Source organism: Stigmatopora nigra, chromosome 20 (genome assembly GCF_051989575.1).
Source record: "Stigmatopora nigra isolate UIUO_SnigA chromosome 20, RoL_Snig_1.1, whole genome shotgun sequence".
Classification (NCBI taxonomy): domain Eukaryota; kingdom Metazoa; phylum Chordata; class Actinopteri; order Syngnathiformes; family Syngnathidae; genus Stigmatopora; species Stigmatopora nigra.
This window is the reverse complement of record NC_135527.1, coordinates 3,530,760-3,546,329: the sequence shown is the minus strand read 5'-3', so window position 1 is coordinate 3,546,329 and position 15,570 is coordinate 3,530,760. Positions and strand designations below refer to the sequence as shown.

General features: G+C 39.6%; 4 non-coding genes across 4 annotated transcripts; all 4 read right to left on the bottom strand.

Annotated features, from left to right (window-relative positions):
- Nucleotides 1-10,780: 10,780 nt before the first annotated feature.
- On the bottom strand, nt 10,781-10,857 carry trnap-ugg (transfer RNA proline (anticodon UGG)). The gene has a single exon. It is a non-coding gene; the product is annotated as a tRNA-Pro (tRNA).
- Nucleotides 10,858-10,943: 86 nt separating this feature from the next.
- trnap-ugg (transfer RNA proline (anticodon UGG)) lies at nt 10,944-11,015 on the bottom strand. Its single transcript has one exon. It is a non-coding gene; the product is annotated as a tRNA-Pro (tRNA).
- Nucleotides 11,016-11,101: 86 nt separating this feature from the next.
- Nucleotides 11,102-11,173, bottom strand: trnap-ugg (transfer RNA proline (anticodon UGG)). Its single transcript has one exon. It is a non-coding gene; the product is annotated as a tRNA-Pro (tRNA).
- Nucleotides 11,174-14,144: 2,971 nt separating this feature from the next.
- Nucleotides 14,145-14,226, bottom strand: trnal-aag (transfer RNA leucine (anticodon AAG)). The gene has a single exon. It is a non-coding gene; the product is annotated as a tRNA-Leu (tRNA).
- Between the last annotated feature and the right edge of the window lie 1,344 nt (nt 14,227-15,570).

The window sequence follows — 15,570 nt, the reverse complement described above, 5'->3', positions numbered from 1 at the left end:
GCAGCTCTGGCTCCACCCCTGTGACAGATCCCTGCCCAGGCCAACACGGCTGTAATTAATTCCCCAATCATCCCTCCTGCCCTTATTTAAAGCCTTTTCAGTTGTCAGTTCGCCCCTTGCCCTTGCCCTGGCCTTTGCCCTTGTCCTTGATGCCTTGCTGAGTTGCAGGCTTGTGAGTATGTTACTCCCTGTTATATTTTGTATGTGTTAATGATTTTGGGTTGCATAGGGGGACTTGAGATAAGTTTAGACACCATGGGTATACATATAGTTTGTGCAGTTAGACACAGTTATTCCCCTGTCTAGATTATATTACATCAGTTTAACAGTGGCATCCTTCGGTCTTATTTCCTGTATTTTGTGGGTGTTCATTTGAACACCTGTCTGGGAGGGGGTTTTACCGTGTTTATTTGAGGGTGCCACTTTAATATCTCGTGCTTCCCCTATGTTATCCCGTAGTCTGTTTTATTGACTTTATTGTAAATAAAAATAACTGAAGGCTACTTGCAATGTGTGTTCGAACTCATCTTTGAACGAACCTGTCTGCTGTGATAGTTGCGACTCCCTGGTATATCATACCCCAGGGGGAGTCGTAACATAGACCATACAAAACGTTGATATTCACTGCACGATTGGAACTGGATGATGAGGCTAATCTCATTAACTACATAAAAAGAGAACATTTTTAAGAAATCACATTGAGTTGGGGTTAGCAGAAGGAGACGGTGCTTCTCAGCAGGAAACGGACTTGACCAACGGTGGTGCCAGGAGACTGGGTGCTCAACCTGAAGTATAAAGAAGAAGCACTTGCGGACCCAAAGGGGGAACGTCCAACTTGTTGGTGACCAACCAGCAGACATGAAAATAGCCGAGAGGGGTATATGGATCCACCTTTTGCACTGTAAGAAGGTTTCATCAGTTGAAACGTTTGGGGAGACAGATGAGAAAAACTTTCTGATGAATTCATTGAAACGGCAACCACTCCAATATTGATTGGAAATAATATTGCAGAGAGCAATGCCATAAACCATAGGGAACTCTTTTATATCGGTTTTATTGTCTCCATATGTGTCCAAATGTGAAAGTGATTCAACTGAGACTAAACCTTACAAAGGGTTAAAAAAAATGACCAGACGAGGGTAAATACGATCGGATATTACAGCAACTCCCTCAATCACCATTCTTTGGGGAAAGTGTTTTTACAAAAAAAAAGTGTCCTGCTTGTAAAGAAAAGGAAAAATATTGAAACGGTGTCCATCCTGTTCCGCAAGCAGTGAATGACAAGCCAGTTTTTGTGCTACCTACCTGTTTGAACCTTAAAGGGCATGGTCTGAATCTGGTGCGGTAGATGAGACATTGTGTGCCCATTGTCCAAGACAAATTCCGCCACTGATTGCACGTTTTGGCTTATGGTGGTGAAATTGTTCAAATACATTATATAATTCCTGTCGTAAAAGAAATAGGACTATGTGTTTTGGTTTCACTGTTTAATCAGTATGTTTTAGAGTGGAGGAGATACAATTGGCGGCTCAGAATTTCGGTGGGGCAGCTGGCCTCTCGATGACGTTGAGCCTCATCGAGGGATGGCGTTCTGACTTACTGGTTTGTTTGCCAAATCGTAGCAGAAGTTTATTTTTTTGGGTTATGCCAAATAAAAATATGAATAGGGTGAACAACAACCATTACAATGTCAAAAAAACAACAACAAAGAAATTGGATTTGCAATGAAAAATCAGCTGGCAGCCACCAGTCTCATGACTTTCCAGGACTGCAAAGCAGTTGATATGCTTCTGATGGTCGATGTGCTTTTGTTGGGGCAGGGGGCATATGCAATGTTTGAAAATGTTGCACTCTATGACACGTCCTTCACCGAGGTGAAATCAATGGCTGTTTTCAATGGCTTGATGTCCAGGATTATGCAAATTATGAAAGAGTTGAACGAGAATTATTTTGTTCTTCCTTTTCAAGCCAGATATGCAAGTAAGGAAGGGCTGGTAAAGATAGAATATATAGAGTTATTGACATTAAAAAGTCATTTTAATACAGCTCTTAGAATAATAATGCTCGCTCCCAAGTTAACCGAAACAAATTGAAGGTCACTCCTCTTTGCAGCTGGACTTCTCAGAGCTATTGTTCACACCGAGATCTCTTGGGAAGATACAGAGGACTTTCAATTGTTTTGATGAACATCGGCTTCTGAAAGTGTGGTTCACATCAAGCTCTCTTAGGAAGATCCGGAGGACTTACAATTTGTTTTGACTTCTGACAGTGTTGTCCACAGCCCTCCCTCGGGAGGATCTGGCAGACCTTCAATTGTTTTGAGAACTGAGACACATGTGATAGATCTGAAATACAACTTTAGGAGCAGGTTAAGAAAAAGTGAGATCAATTTAATAGGAAAAATATTTATTACCAACTTGCAACAGTGGAGTCCTGTTCAGCGCGATTTTCTTGCAACTCTCTTCGAATGAACAGTAGGTCCGACTTTATCTAGGCAAACAGGGTAATATTTCTAAGACAGCAATGTAGGAAAAAGTTTATGTATAAAAGTTTAGGCTGATATGGTTAGACATTTGCAGGACTAAGTTGTATACAAACACAATATTTTTTATAGCTCACTGAAAATGCCACTTACATCGCGCGATTCGAACAAACAATTACTAAGCGAGTCTGCCACATCGCACAATGCTAGCAAACATTTGCAAGGCCAGCTAGTTAGCCTATCTCTCATTCCATGATCTTAACAAACAGATGTAAAACCAGTTTGGCCACCTGGCTCGACATAAACAAACAATTATTGAGACAGTTGGCTTAGTCTATCCCACAGCATGTTGTAAATCTTATGTAATAAATAAGCAAGAGAGGCATCGATTCGACAGAATGATCTGGGACAGAGACGAGTTAGGATCGATTCTCTCTTGCAAGACACCAGTTATGAGTCAGATGCCTGTTTTATTTAAGTGTGCATTTGTGAATGCCTATTGGTGAACCTATCACTCGCCATAAAGAAATACTCTTTTTTTGTGATGAATCTAAAACAGATGAAGTTCAAGGTGCCCCTTTTTGACAAAATCATGGTAAAATATCAGTTATAGTCAACCCTTGGTTTGCTTCCTTTTAGAAAACAAAATCAAAACTAGATAAAGACAGGGTCATTGGTGCAGTTTATCTTGATCTCAAAAAGGCATTTGACACCATTAACCACCAGATACTGCAAACTAAACTGTCTAATTGTAATTTCTCACCAAGCACGCTAAATTGGATTGAATCAAACCATCAGAAAAACAGTTTCGGGGGTACCGCAACTCAGTGCTTGGTCCACTGCTTTTCAGCCTTGACATAAATGATCTGCCAAACTGTTGTGCTTGGATTGTCACCTGAAAAATGTATGCCGATGTTGCCGTTCTATTTGTCCATATGAAAAAAAAACATGCTTATCTCTCATCTCATCTTGTCTTCCTCTTTTCCCAAGTCGGGTCGTGGGTACAGCAGCATCAGCACAGAAACCAAGACTTCCCTTTCCCCAGCCACTTCATACAGTTTTTCCGGTTGTATCCCAAGGCGTTCCCGGGCCAGCGGGAAGACATAGTCTCCCCAGCCTCTCCGAGGTTGGCCCCGTGGCCCCCTTCCGGTGGGACGTGCCTGTTCAGCTGCGATAGGCTCCAGCACATTCCGCGACCCTAATGTGGATACATTGCGGTTCAGAAAATGAGATGAGATGAAGGGGAGATTTATTCTTTTCATTTCATTGGTGAGTAAATTCTTTTATTTTATTCTCATTTTTTATACCTTTCCTCTCTTTATTAAAAAAGGTAATACAATTTAAAAAACAGAAAAGACTAGTTAATAAAAATGTATTAACATTTCACAAAAAAATATTTATTTTTGCCAGATCCGTTAGACAGGGAATACTCTAAATCAGTGGCCAACCAATCGCAGGCTTTATGGAACCATCGGCAAACACCGCATGGCAGATCTACCTTCCAGGTGTCTCTCGTTCTCAAAACTTGACGCTGATTACTTTGGTCCGTTTCAAGCAAAAGGGGCAAGAGGCCTAATAAAGAAATGCTCTAATTGGAATCATTTACTAGTAAGCCATGAGTCAATTTGCAGTCCAGTTTGGTTCTTTTTGTTTAGAAGACTAGATGAGTAATTCGCTCTGTAAAATAACGGGGGCAGGCATTACATGATTTTGTGTAACAAAAATGAGAAAAGACAGTGGACAGCAACTACGGTTAATTCCCAGTCAAATATGGAGTAGAGGTGCATTCTTAGAGAGTTGATTTTAGATGAAGTAACCCCTGACTGCACTTTTGTGCTACTTCCTTGCAAATATTGACATTTTATACAAATCTTACACAATCGCGTCTCAGGTTCAAAATGACAAGAAAGCTTTTATAACTATTGGCTGAGTTATTTGTTTTTGCAGAGCCTTTATTTCCATACATACAGCTTTTCCAACTGAAAGTCAACATTGATTTACTATATAACAATCTATAAGAGTCACTGTTGAGTCAATTAAATCAAGTGATTATAGGCGTATTTCTTACCCTTAGTTCTTAATGTAATCAACATTTAATGAATAATCAACATGTACTCACATGGATTTGTAACAATCTACTGTGAACATTTAACTTCAATTGCTATAATTTTCAAATCTACTGTGTGTCTTCCTATTTTGTTCAAAACTGTCAACCAAATTCACCTCGCACGCAATTCTAAGGGTCAAAGTTAAAATAAAATGTTATAATAACATCTATCTGAATTTTGTAATAAGATTTTGTTATAAAATGAAAATAAGTAGAAAAACACTGGACGGCGCCCGTGGTTCGATCTCAGTCCGAGATTGAGTAGAAGCGAATGCTCAGCAAGTATTGTTTCTAGATGAAGTAACCACTGAGCTAAACCAATGTGACAGTGCAGGTGAAAAAACAACTATTTATATAATCTGATTATATGAATACCTGTCAACTTGTACGTTTTATACGTATTTAATACGTGTTTTTACCATTTCAAATCATATAAGCCGTACACCGACTTTTGTACGGGAAAAAAATATTTTAAAAAATCGCCATATTTATGAAAACCGATTTCAACAAGACCATTATGGCTAAAATCCAGATATTCTCGTAGGCTGGTAGCCAACGATGCAACTGTCATAGATCGTTACTATTGTCACGGTATACCAGCAAATATTATTCTCAATCGTATGTATTTTTTTTGCGGTGCGTACGGCAATATTGATAAAGGATGACATGCGCATGCGTAGATATACATAGAGTAAATATCGTGGAAGCAAGCATGGAGGAGCCACCTAGTAAGAAACGAAGAACTCAAGGATCGGGTCAACACCAGAAAGAATGGGAGTTACTTCAAGGTGATATGCTGGCTGGATTAAAGCATCGTTAAGAGGCACTCAATTCTCATTCTCATTTTTTTTTCTCATTCTGTGTCCCTTGCAATATTATTGCAAGGGACACAGAATGAGAAAAAAAATCGTAAAAACCACTCGCAGCAACTTTCACGTCTTTATTGAATAAAGACGTGAAAGTTGCTGCGAGTGTATTTTACGATCTGAAGAGCCACTCTAAAACTGCCGGACACGTGGAGAATGTGGGAAAAAAAAACAATTCACATGTCCCATTAACCAAGCACTTCGTCTCTACCGCAAATCCTGCAGCATCCCACAAGACGACAAATGCATAAATTCTCTTCTGCCATTTTCTTGCTGAGCACAGCATTGCTTTCACAGCTGCGGACCACTTCTCGGATTTGGTGGTAACATTGTTCACAGCTAAGATTTTAGCACCTGAATCCAATTCCTTCACTATGTCTTATCCCGTCTAACAAAGGAGCGTGTTCACCATCGGAAGAGACAGACCAGGCCAGAACGAGTGGATCCACAGATGGTTTATTCCTAACAAATTGATCTATACAGAGCAGTCTGTGTGATACTAACTTAAAATGAGTGCTCAATAATACAATAGTAACGCAAAATGAATCGCCTATACTAAAATCAATAAGCTAAATTTATCTTCATTTGATAATCGTACAACAGCAATATAGAACTGAGGCAGCTATAATAAAATGAATAAGATAAATATATCTTCGTTTGATAATCGTACAAGAGCAATATAGAACTGATGCAGCTATAATAAAATGAATGAGTTAAACACATCATGTTCTCCATTAGATTATATGGTTAAAATAAGTCATATTCTTCAAAAGTTATGTTTCCGGATCCACTGACAGCTAATGTAATTTATTATTATTAACAATGAATCAGCATTTATGGCACGGTGTCAACCATAACGGCCATGGGAAATGCCCCATTTGTTATTTAGTTTTGATAATTCATGCATTATACCTGTTGTGAGAACAAAGCTCTTTGAGTTCCTGACATTGCTGCCAACTTTAATTGTGAAAAATATGTATTATTTACCAACTGTGTATATATATTTTTTTTTCCAGAAAGAATTGTGTACATTGTTGAATATATATTTATGTGATTAAAATGTTATATTTTAATATTGTCAGGAGTGGCTGGTTTGCTTTTCCTGGCATGACGTCACGATAATTATCAGCTGTCACTAATTACGTGATTAGATTATTTTTGGTATTTAAGCATTATGATTTTCTGTGGACGCCGTCGGATCGTTCTGGTTTCGTTTCCTGTTTATCCTCGTAGTCATTGCCGTTTCCATTGACGCCACGCCGCATGTTCTTTTCGTTTGTAATGAGTGGTCAAGCCAAGTTATTTATGTTATGTTACCCCGTTTATTAAATCAACCTACAACAGCTACAGATCTGCCTCACCTTTCCATTTACTTCGGCGACTCTGCATCTGGGTTCAACTTCCCCTCCGATCGTGTCGCACTAAGCGGCGCGATCATAACAAATATTATATTTTTACAGGATTTGCATGTCGGAGGACCAAGGCTATGTTGATTGTTAAGGAGAGCTTTGCACGTGGCTGCACCCAAGACGTCATCCAGTACTGCAGAACTCACCCATTTACCCTCATGACTGATGAAAGCAATGATCGTACAACCAAAAAGCAACTTGTTGTGTTAGCTCACTACTTTGATGGGGAGAACACAAATACCAGACTCCTTGATTTACCAGAGTTGGCATCAGGCACAGCAGCATCAATCTTTGCCATTATTGACAACATTTTACGAGAAAATGACATTCCATGGAGTAACGTTAAGGGATTTGCAAGCGACAATTGCAACACCGTGGTTGGAAAGAAAAACGTTGTCTTGTCTAGGATAAAAGAAAAAAATGGGGCTGTTTTTAGTGTTGGATGCATTTGTCATCTTGGCAATCTGTGTGTCAAAGATGGACTGAAGACATTGCCAGTAAACATCGATGCCTTGCTGGTGGGTATATTTTATTTTTTTAAAAATAGTTCCAAACGAATTGAGGATTTTAAAGAGTATCAGGACTTTACAAATTCCGAGCAAGAACAATTCCTAAAGCCTTGTCTGACACAATGGTTGTCTCTGCAAAAAGTGGTTGAAAGAACGTTGTCTCAGTACGAAGCACTCAAAAGCTACTTCGCTAGCCATGCGGATGTTGAAAGGGCAGGTAAAGTGAAAAACATCCATGATCGACTTCAAGACCCTGTTACTCTCCTCACACTCCACTTCCTCAGCTTCATCCTGCCTCAAATAAATCAATTCAATATTGTGTTCCAAACAGAGGCCTGTATGATTGGAGATTTGCTACCAGAAATGGAATGACTCTTAAAGAAACTCTTGGTGAAATATGTGAAAATGGAACTTGTCAAATCTGCTGATAGCCTGCTGGCAGTTGATTATACAAACAGATGCCTGCAGCATGAAGATAGCAGGCTTGCTGTTGGCTTGGGCACCAGGGCCCTCTTCCAAGACACCAATGACGAGGATGAAATAAGGCAAAGCATCACACTAGCCATGCAAGCAACCTTTTTTTCCCTCTGTTCGCTCAGTTTATGAGGCTGTACTAACTAAAATGATACAAAAATTTCCATTTGAGATTACAATACTGAGTGACTTGGTGGTGTTGGACCCAAGAAAGAGAGAGATGTTGGATTACACAAGTGTTGTTAAGATTGCAAACAGGTTTACACCAGACTTTGATCAGGAACAATTAAAAGATGAATGGGAAGACTATCAACTAATACCTGATGATCTTCTCCCTCAGAAAAGTCAGGATGGACAACCAATTCGTCCAGAGACATTTTGCCCTCATGTGTTCAAAATGAAAACTGATGAGAAAGATGTATCGAATTTTACTCCGCCTTCCTCACAGTAACGCTGATAGCGAGCGGGTTTTCAGCCATGTGAGGAAAATTCATACAGAGTACAAAAAGACAATGGGAACAAACACTCTTACTTCTTTATTACAGATGAAATTTAACTGTGACAACTGTTGCTCACAAGTGAGACCCTAATTAGAGCCGATAAATTCTGCTAAATCATGCACATTGGCTTACAATAGGAAGCACTGAAGGCACTGTAAACTTTTTAAATTGAATAAAAGACTTTGTATGCAAATTACCTTTGTTATTTCTACCACACTGTCTGGTTACCGCGAGTAAACATGCGTCGTACGGTGTTTGTAAGTTTTTTTGGGGTTTGTAAAGGAAATATTAATCATTTAAAAGGGCAGTTATCGGCAGAGGTTGACAGGTATGCTAAATCGAAAAGCTACATTTTGATAAAAGGTTGGGTAATTTCAAGGACATTTGCTTTAAATGTTACATTGTGTTTGATCTTATTTCAAGTTACAAATAACACATTTCAATATTTAAATCTAATGGTTTTTAAGGTTACTTAGCAATTTTTAAATAAGGTGCATCTATATGTGTCTTGAAATCAAACGTATACCTTCTTGGGTCAAATTGAGAGAACAAAATAATTTGCAATGGCAGTCGCTCAGGTGCCGGTAACCGGTCAAATAGTCCCGGGGGCTATTTAGCCAGTGACCGGCCAAATGACCTATATGGCCCCATATGGCTAATAAGCCGATGTGACAGTATATATTATCTAATTCTATAGTAAACCCTTACCCTCCTTTCATATTTTCACAACTTGTATCAAATAACAGTCCACTATCTCAGCATTATATTAATATTGTGATAGGTTCATTTATAATTACCCTTCTTTGTAATTATCAATAACTACAGGCAGACATCTTATTCAATTATTGACATTTAAAGAAATAGATTGGATCACGGATAAGAACCTTAAGGGGAGGTACATCAAGCAACAAGGATTTCCCCTTCTCTCCGAAGCATCTCCTCAAATAGACATTTTCGTACGACTCTCATTGCCATGAATCAAAACAATTTACAAGGTTGTTGATTATTTCATAATGCATAAGCAAAAACAACATCTGTAACTATAATATCAATCAAGGTATTCTACCAATAACAAAACAGGACACTAAAACCAACAACATTTGGATTAAAAACAATCAAGCCTTCATTTGACCTAACAATCATATAACAATTACATAAAGAAAGACCAAAGTGCGTCACGAGGTATGGCCACTATGGTGGAAATGGCAGAAACAAGATCTTTATTATAGGCCAGTGACCCTGGCTCCGTTGCAAAATAGATAAAATCGATCTCGAAGCCACAGATTGGGTGAGTTGCTGTATAAAAAATCCTTGGATAAGAAGTCCACGTGAGAGAGGACTTGACGATTGTATATGACCTCGAGCACTTTAGGAATAATAAGAAGAATGATTTAACAAAGAAATGAATTACTACTCATATATGTATCATAGTAATACAGAATAAACCCAACATATTGCTCTGATTTGTCTTTGAGTCATCAAAACACAGGGATATGACTTTAATGTAGACTAAAGGGAAGGTCAATCCATTGTGAGGATTGAAATTTGGTAATATTTCTCCCATTTCTAAAGCAATACTCACAATAATTGGCAGCTATTGCCTGCCAACTTTACTTACTTACTTTAATACACACATTAATGCGTTAATGGTCTTTTTATCTGTTTATGTTTCATATGTACTGTTAACGGATGCAGTTTTCTAATAAGTATCGTTCGTATCTTGTGCTGACCCGACCCATCTGTCAGATTTTTAAAGTCAATATGGCCCCTGGGCCGAAAAGTTTGCGCATCCCTGCACAAGACAGACGAGCCAGGGGTGCTCACACAATGACACTTTTTTCCTTAAGTGGGTAATGTCCCATATGACCCCGTCATAGATCATAATTCGACAAAACCAGGGCTCGTCCAGGAGTTGGTCCTGGGAAACCTGGCACCACTAAACCATCGAGCCAGGGGTGCCCATTGCCTCACACTTTTTTTCTCAAGTGGCCAAAAATAGGTCTCATCCACGAGTTGGACCTGGGACCTCTCACAGACTCAAACCCTAAGCAAGAATCATAACACTGGACCAATGAACCAGATTTCCTCATCGAATGAAACTTTTTTCCTCAGGCTTATTACAGCCTCTATGACCCTACCATAGATCACCATTTGACAAATCAAGGGCTAGACCAGAAGTCGAACCCAGGGACCTCTCACACCCTAAGCAAGAACCATATCACTAGACCAACGAGCCAGGAGTGACACTTTTTTTCTTGCATGGCTGATCTCCCATCTCACCCCATCATAGATCACAATTCGACAAAGCAAGGGCTAGGCGAGAATCATACCACTAGACCAACAAACCAGATGTGCCCATAAAGTGAAACTTTTTTGTCTGGGGAAGTATGTGACATATCAACTCCCATAAAAGATCACAATTCGACAAAGGTAGGGCTCGTCCGGGAGTTGGACCCGGGACCTCTCGCACCCAAAGCGAGAATCATACCACTTGACTAGACCAACGAGCCAGAGGCGCCCATAAAGTGAAACTTTTTTGTCAGGGGAAGTATGTGACATATCAACCTCCATAAAAGATCACAATTCGACAAACGTAGGGCTCGTCCGGGAGTTGGACCCGGGACCTCTCGCACCCAAAGCGAGAATCATACCACTAGACCAACGAGCCAGAGGCGCCCATAAAGTGAAACTTTTTTGTCAGGGGAATTATGTGACATATCAACCCCCATAAAAGATCACAATTTGACAAACGTAGGGCTCGTCCGGGAGCTGGACCCGGGACCTCTCGCACCCAAAGCGAGAATCATACCACTAGACCAACGAGCCAGAGGTGCCCATACAGTGACACTTTTTTTCTTGGATGGCTGATCAGGTGAAGTATTTGACATATCAACCCCTATCATAGATCACAATTCGACAAAGCAAGTGCTCGTCTGGGAGTTGGATCTGGGATCTCTCGCGACCTAAGCGAGAATCATACCAATAGACCAACTTTTTTCTCAGGTGGCAAATGTGCCATATCACCCCCATAATAGATCACAATTTGTAACCCTGGGGAACAGGATTTTATTTGGCCGTACTAGTATAAAGTGTAATTGCGCATCCACAACAGTAGCTGGCAGTGGCGCTCTCATTGTTACTTCTGTCATGTTTGTGAGAGTGCAACATTTCACATGTTGTACCTATAACACTTTTATAAAATGATTTTATTTATAGTCACGGTGGGAAGTGGGGGGGGGGGGGGGCGCGAATAGTTTTATTCTAGCTAGGGGGGGCCTAACATAAAATAATTGAGAAGCACTGTACTAGACCAATGAGCCAGAGGTGCCTATTAGGTTACACTTCTTTTCTTGGATGGCTGATATCCCATCTCACCCCATCATAGATCTCAATTCGACAAAGCAAGGTGATAGGTTCATTAATAATTACACTTTTCTATAATTATCAATCACTTCAGGCAGATATATTATTCAATTATTATTATAATAATATTATTATAATTTGCATCTTTGGTCAGGAAACCTTATAAGGGTAGATACATGGAGACTTCAAGACTTCCTCCCGATCTCCAAAGTATCTCCTCGAACAGTGATTTCTCGTACGGCTTTAAAGCCATAAATCAAAACAATTACAAGGGTTCTGATTAATCCAAATGCATAAGCAAAAACAACATCTGTAACTATAATAACAATTAAGGTTTTTAACAATAATAGAAAGAGGAAACTAAAAACAAACTCCATTTGAATTAAAACAATCGCGCCTTCATTTGGCATAACAATTACACAAAGAAGCACGAAGGGCATCACGATGTAGGAACACTATGCGAGTGTTCCTGGAAGTGATTGATATCCATCTGCTAGTATCAAGAGTCCTTGACGACTCTTGATACTAGCTGCAAACCCAGATCAACAGTCCTCGGATGTCAGATCAACAGTCCGTGTGAGAGGACTGTGATTGGGTACAACCCCGAGTTCTCTTCGGACAATTGGAAGAATGCTTTAATGCTTTAAAAAAATTTAACTACACACATATATCATAGTATTACAGAATAAACCCACCATTCCGCCGTTTTTAATGATATGTATGTTACTAATTGTTTTATAGTAATCACAAAAGGAAATTTCAGGTGACTGCAATTTTACCCGCCTATTCCTTATTCGCATGGCTGCTCTGAAAAAGAAAACTATCATTTTCGCCCAATTCATCCTCGGAATTCCCGTACTCCTGGACTTCACTTCTTTCCCCGGTACGTTTCATAAGCAGAGAATATAATTTGTGTAATTTAGAATTTGTAGGGGCAATTGCAATAGTTATAAATCGGCTTAGCAAGGAGCACGAGGAGTGGTGAGGGGCCCATCGGGTAAGGATCATATCCACCGCTATGCGGTCCTGGAACGCCATCAGACTGGTAGCTGCCAGTTGCTCCTTAATGGCCACGAATCCTTGTTCAGTATAATTTCCAATCTTTGGACATTGTACTGCAGGTAATTTATTATTATCTACATTTTTGTTTGGGGATTCCCATCCTACTGCGATCTGATTAGCCAGCTTATACTCATCTGGTATGCCCCGGGGGATGCCGATCGCATCAATGTATGTTGGATCTCCTTTCCTTCATGCCGCTCGACAATGTCCACACCAGATTTCTGAGCAGCCAATTGTATTTCCTCCGCTGTAGATGGAAAAGCAGACACTGGTAAGAGCAGTGAGACCAAAGCACTTAGTCCTGCCACGTTTCGACAGGAGTTGTATAATTTATCTCCACCACACCACCACCATAGGTCAGAACGTGGTATCAGGGGTGCAGTTTGTTTTAGAACGCCGACACACCACGTCTCATTTATCTCCCCCAGCTTCAGACCATGCCCTGTAAGGTTTAAGCAGGTAAAATGATTAAACTGTGGAAAAATTGACTTCCCATTTACAGGAACAGGATAGACACTGTTTCAATATTTTTCTGTACAAGTAGGACACGTTTTTCATTTGTAAAAACACTTTCCCCAAAGAATGGTGATTGAGTGAGTTGTTATATCCGATCGTATTTCCTTGTCTGGTAGTTTGTTTTAGCCCTTTGTAAGATGGTTTAGTCTCAATTGAAACCCTTTCACCTTCCGCATATGGAGACGTCAAAACCAATATAAAAGAGTTCCCTATAGTTTCACGGTATTGCTTGCTGAAAAATAATCTTTCCAATCAATATTGAGGTGTTTCATGCATCTTATTAAGTCAGAAATCTTATCTTACCTGTCCTCTCAATGTTTCAACTGAGACCACCCTTTTACAAAAGTAGCCCCACATTGTGCTGGCGCCTGTTCTTTACACACCATTAACATCACCCAATTATCCCCCGTTTGGGAAATCCCTGTTTCAGAAATAAATTTCACCAGTTAATATGTCAGTCCAAGGTTTCCAATCTTGACCAATTTCTGCAACAATGTGTGAAGTTGCTTTAAACTGTAGTCTTAATAATATGTGCATTTCTAAAGAACATCCTGTCTATAATCTGTCTTAATATTCTGCTTTTCCATGATGTCTATAATCTTTTCTCAACATGTATCAGTGTTAAATTGTTATACTTTTCCATGATATCTATAATCTCAACTACTGTACTTTTCCATGACATCATGCTGAAACTCAATAATAGCAACATTCACCTTGGGAAGATAAGAGAGTTCCTCGGAGCTGAGTGCGAGTTGTCATCTTACGCCTCAGACCTTTTCCAGCAACCGGTTGCTTCAAAATGTGACACAGTCTCATGCCTGTCTGTAACTTCACTCCCAACAAGATCAGAAGATGTTGGCAGTGGTGGGATTTGAACCCACGCCTCCTAAGAGACTGGAGCCTTAATCCAGCGCCTTAGACCGCTTGGCCACACTACCCTATATGAGTGTGTGGAAGTTTTCCACAAACCTACAGCAATCTATCCCAGATCTCTGAGTGTGCAGTGGGACACCCGGCTGACTTGCAGGCAGGCGTGGCCTCAATTCCCAATAGTGGCGGTCTGATTGTGAGTGCAAATGGTTGTTTGTGCCCTACGGCTTACTGGTGTTGTTTGCCTTTTGCTTGAAGCCTGCTTGCTAGGATGTGTAGTATGGAATATGAATGAATGAAATTTACATTACATTAGCATGCCCAACTCCAGCCCTCGAGGGCCACTATCAAATTGGTTTTCCATGTCTCCCTCCATCAACACGCCTGAATTAAATAATTGGGATCGTTATCAAGCTTCTGGACAGCTGCCTGATGAGTTGACCATTTGGTTCAGATGTGGTAGAGGAGGGAGATATGAAAAATAGACTGCAAAGGGGCCCTCGAGGACCGGAGTTGGGCACCCCTCCATAGTTAAATTACTGACATTTTGGTGTCATGAGAGACACTAATGCTAATCCTCAAGAAGATTGCCAATTTTTAATGTTTAAAAATAGTAACATTGATATTAGATTAATAATTTTTGCCAACCTATGAGAAAATATACCTGACAATATTAAATTTGACAGTGATAGGGAATTTCTTATTGAAAATGTATCCAAAGTCAATTGCACATATGTCAAGCAATAAATATAAGCTCCTTTTCAATCTCAAAATGTTAAGATTGAATTTATATTACAATACAGTTTCTGACTTTAATCGTATTAGACCACCTAAAAAGTTTAGAGATGATGTCTATATATTTAAACAACTGCAAACATTGTAGGGAATAAGCTTGTAATGTTTAAAGAAAGTTTTAATTTGAAAAGATGCACACGGGTAGTACGCTTGTGACAGCTTTTTGACATGTGGTATGATTTACTATGTTTTTACAAGATCCGAAATCCACAAAAACCCACACAGGTGAAAGACCATTTTCCTGCTCAGTCTGTTGTCAAAAATTCAGCTGCCAAAAACCTTAAAATCACACAAAAGAACATAGACAGGTTAGACATATTTTCTTTGTCAGTTTGTAGTTAAAAATTCACTTGAAAGGCCAATTTAGAGCATCACAGAACGAATCCACACACAGGAAAAAAAAACCTTTTCCCTGCCCAGTCTGTGGTCAAACATTCAATCACAACAAAACCTTAAAAAAAACACAAATTCTCACAGTTGTATAAAACAAAAAAATCCTTCCACTCGATTTGTAAAGTAACATTAGCTATCAGCTAAAGTGCCAGTTAAAATTGAGATGTCAGGTCAACTGTCCTTGGCACGAGGACTCAGTGACGTGATACGACCCCGAGTTCTCT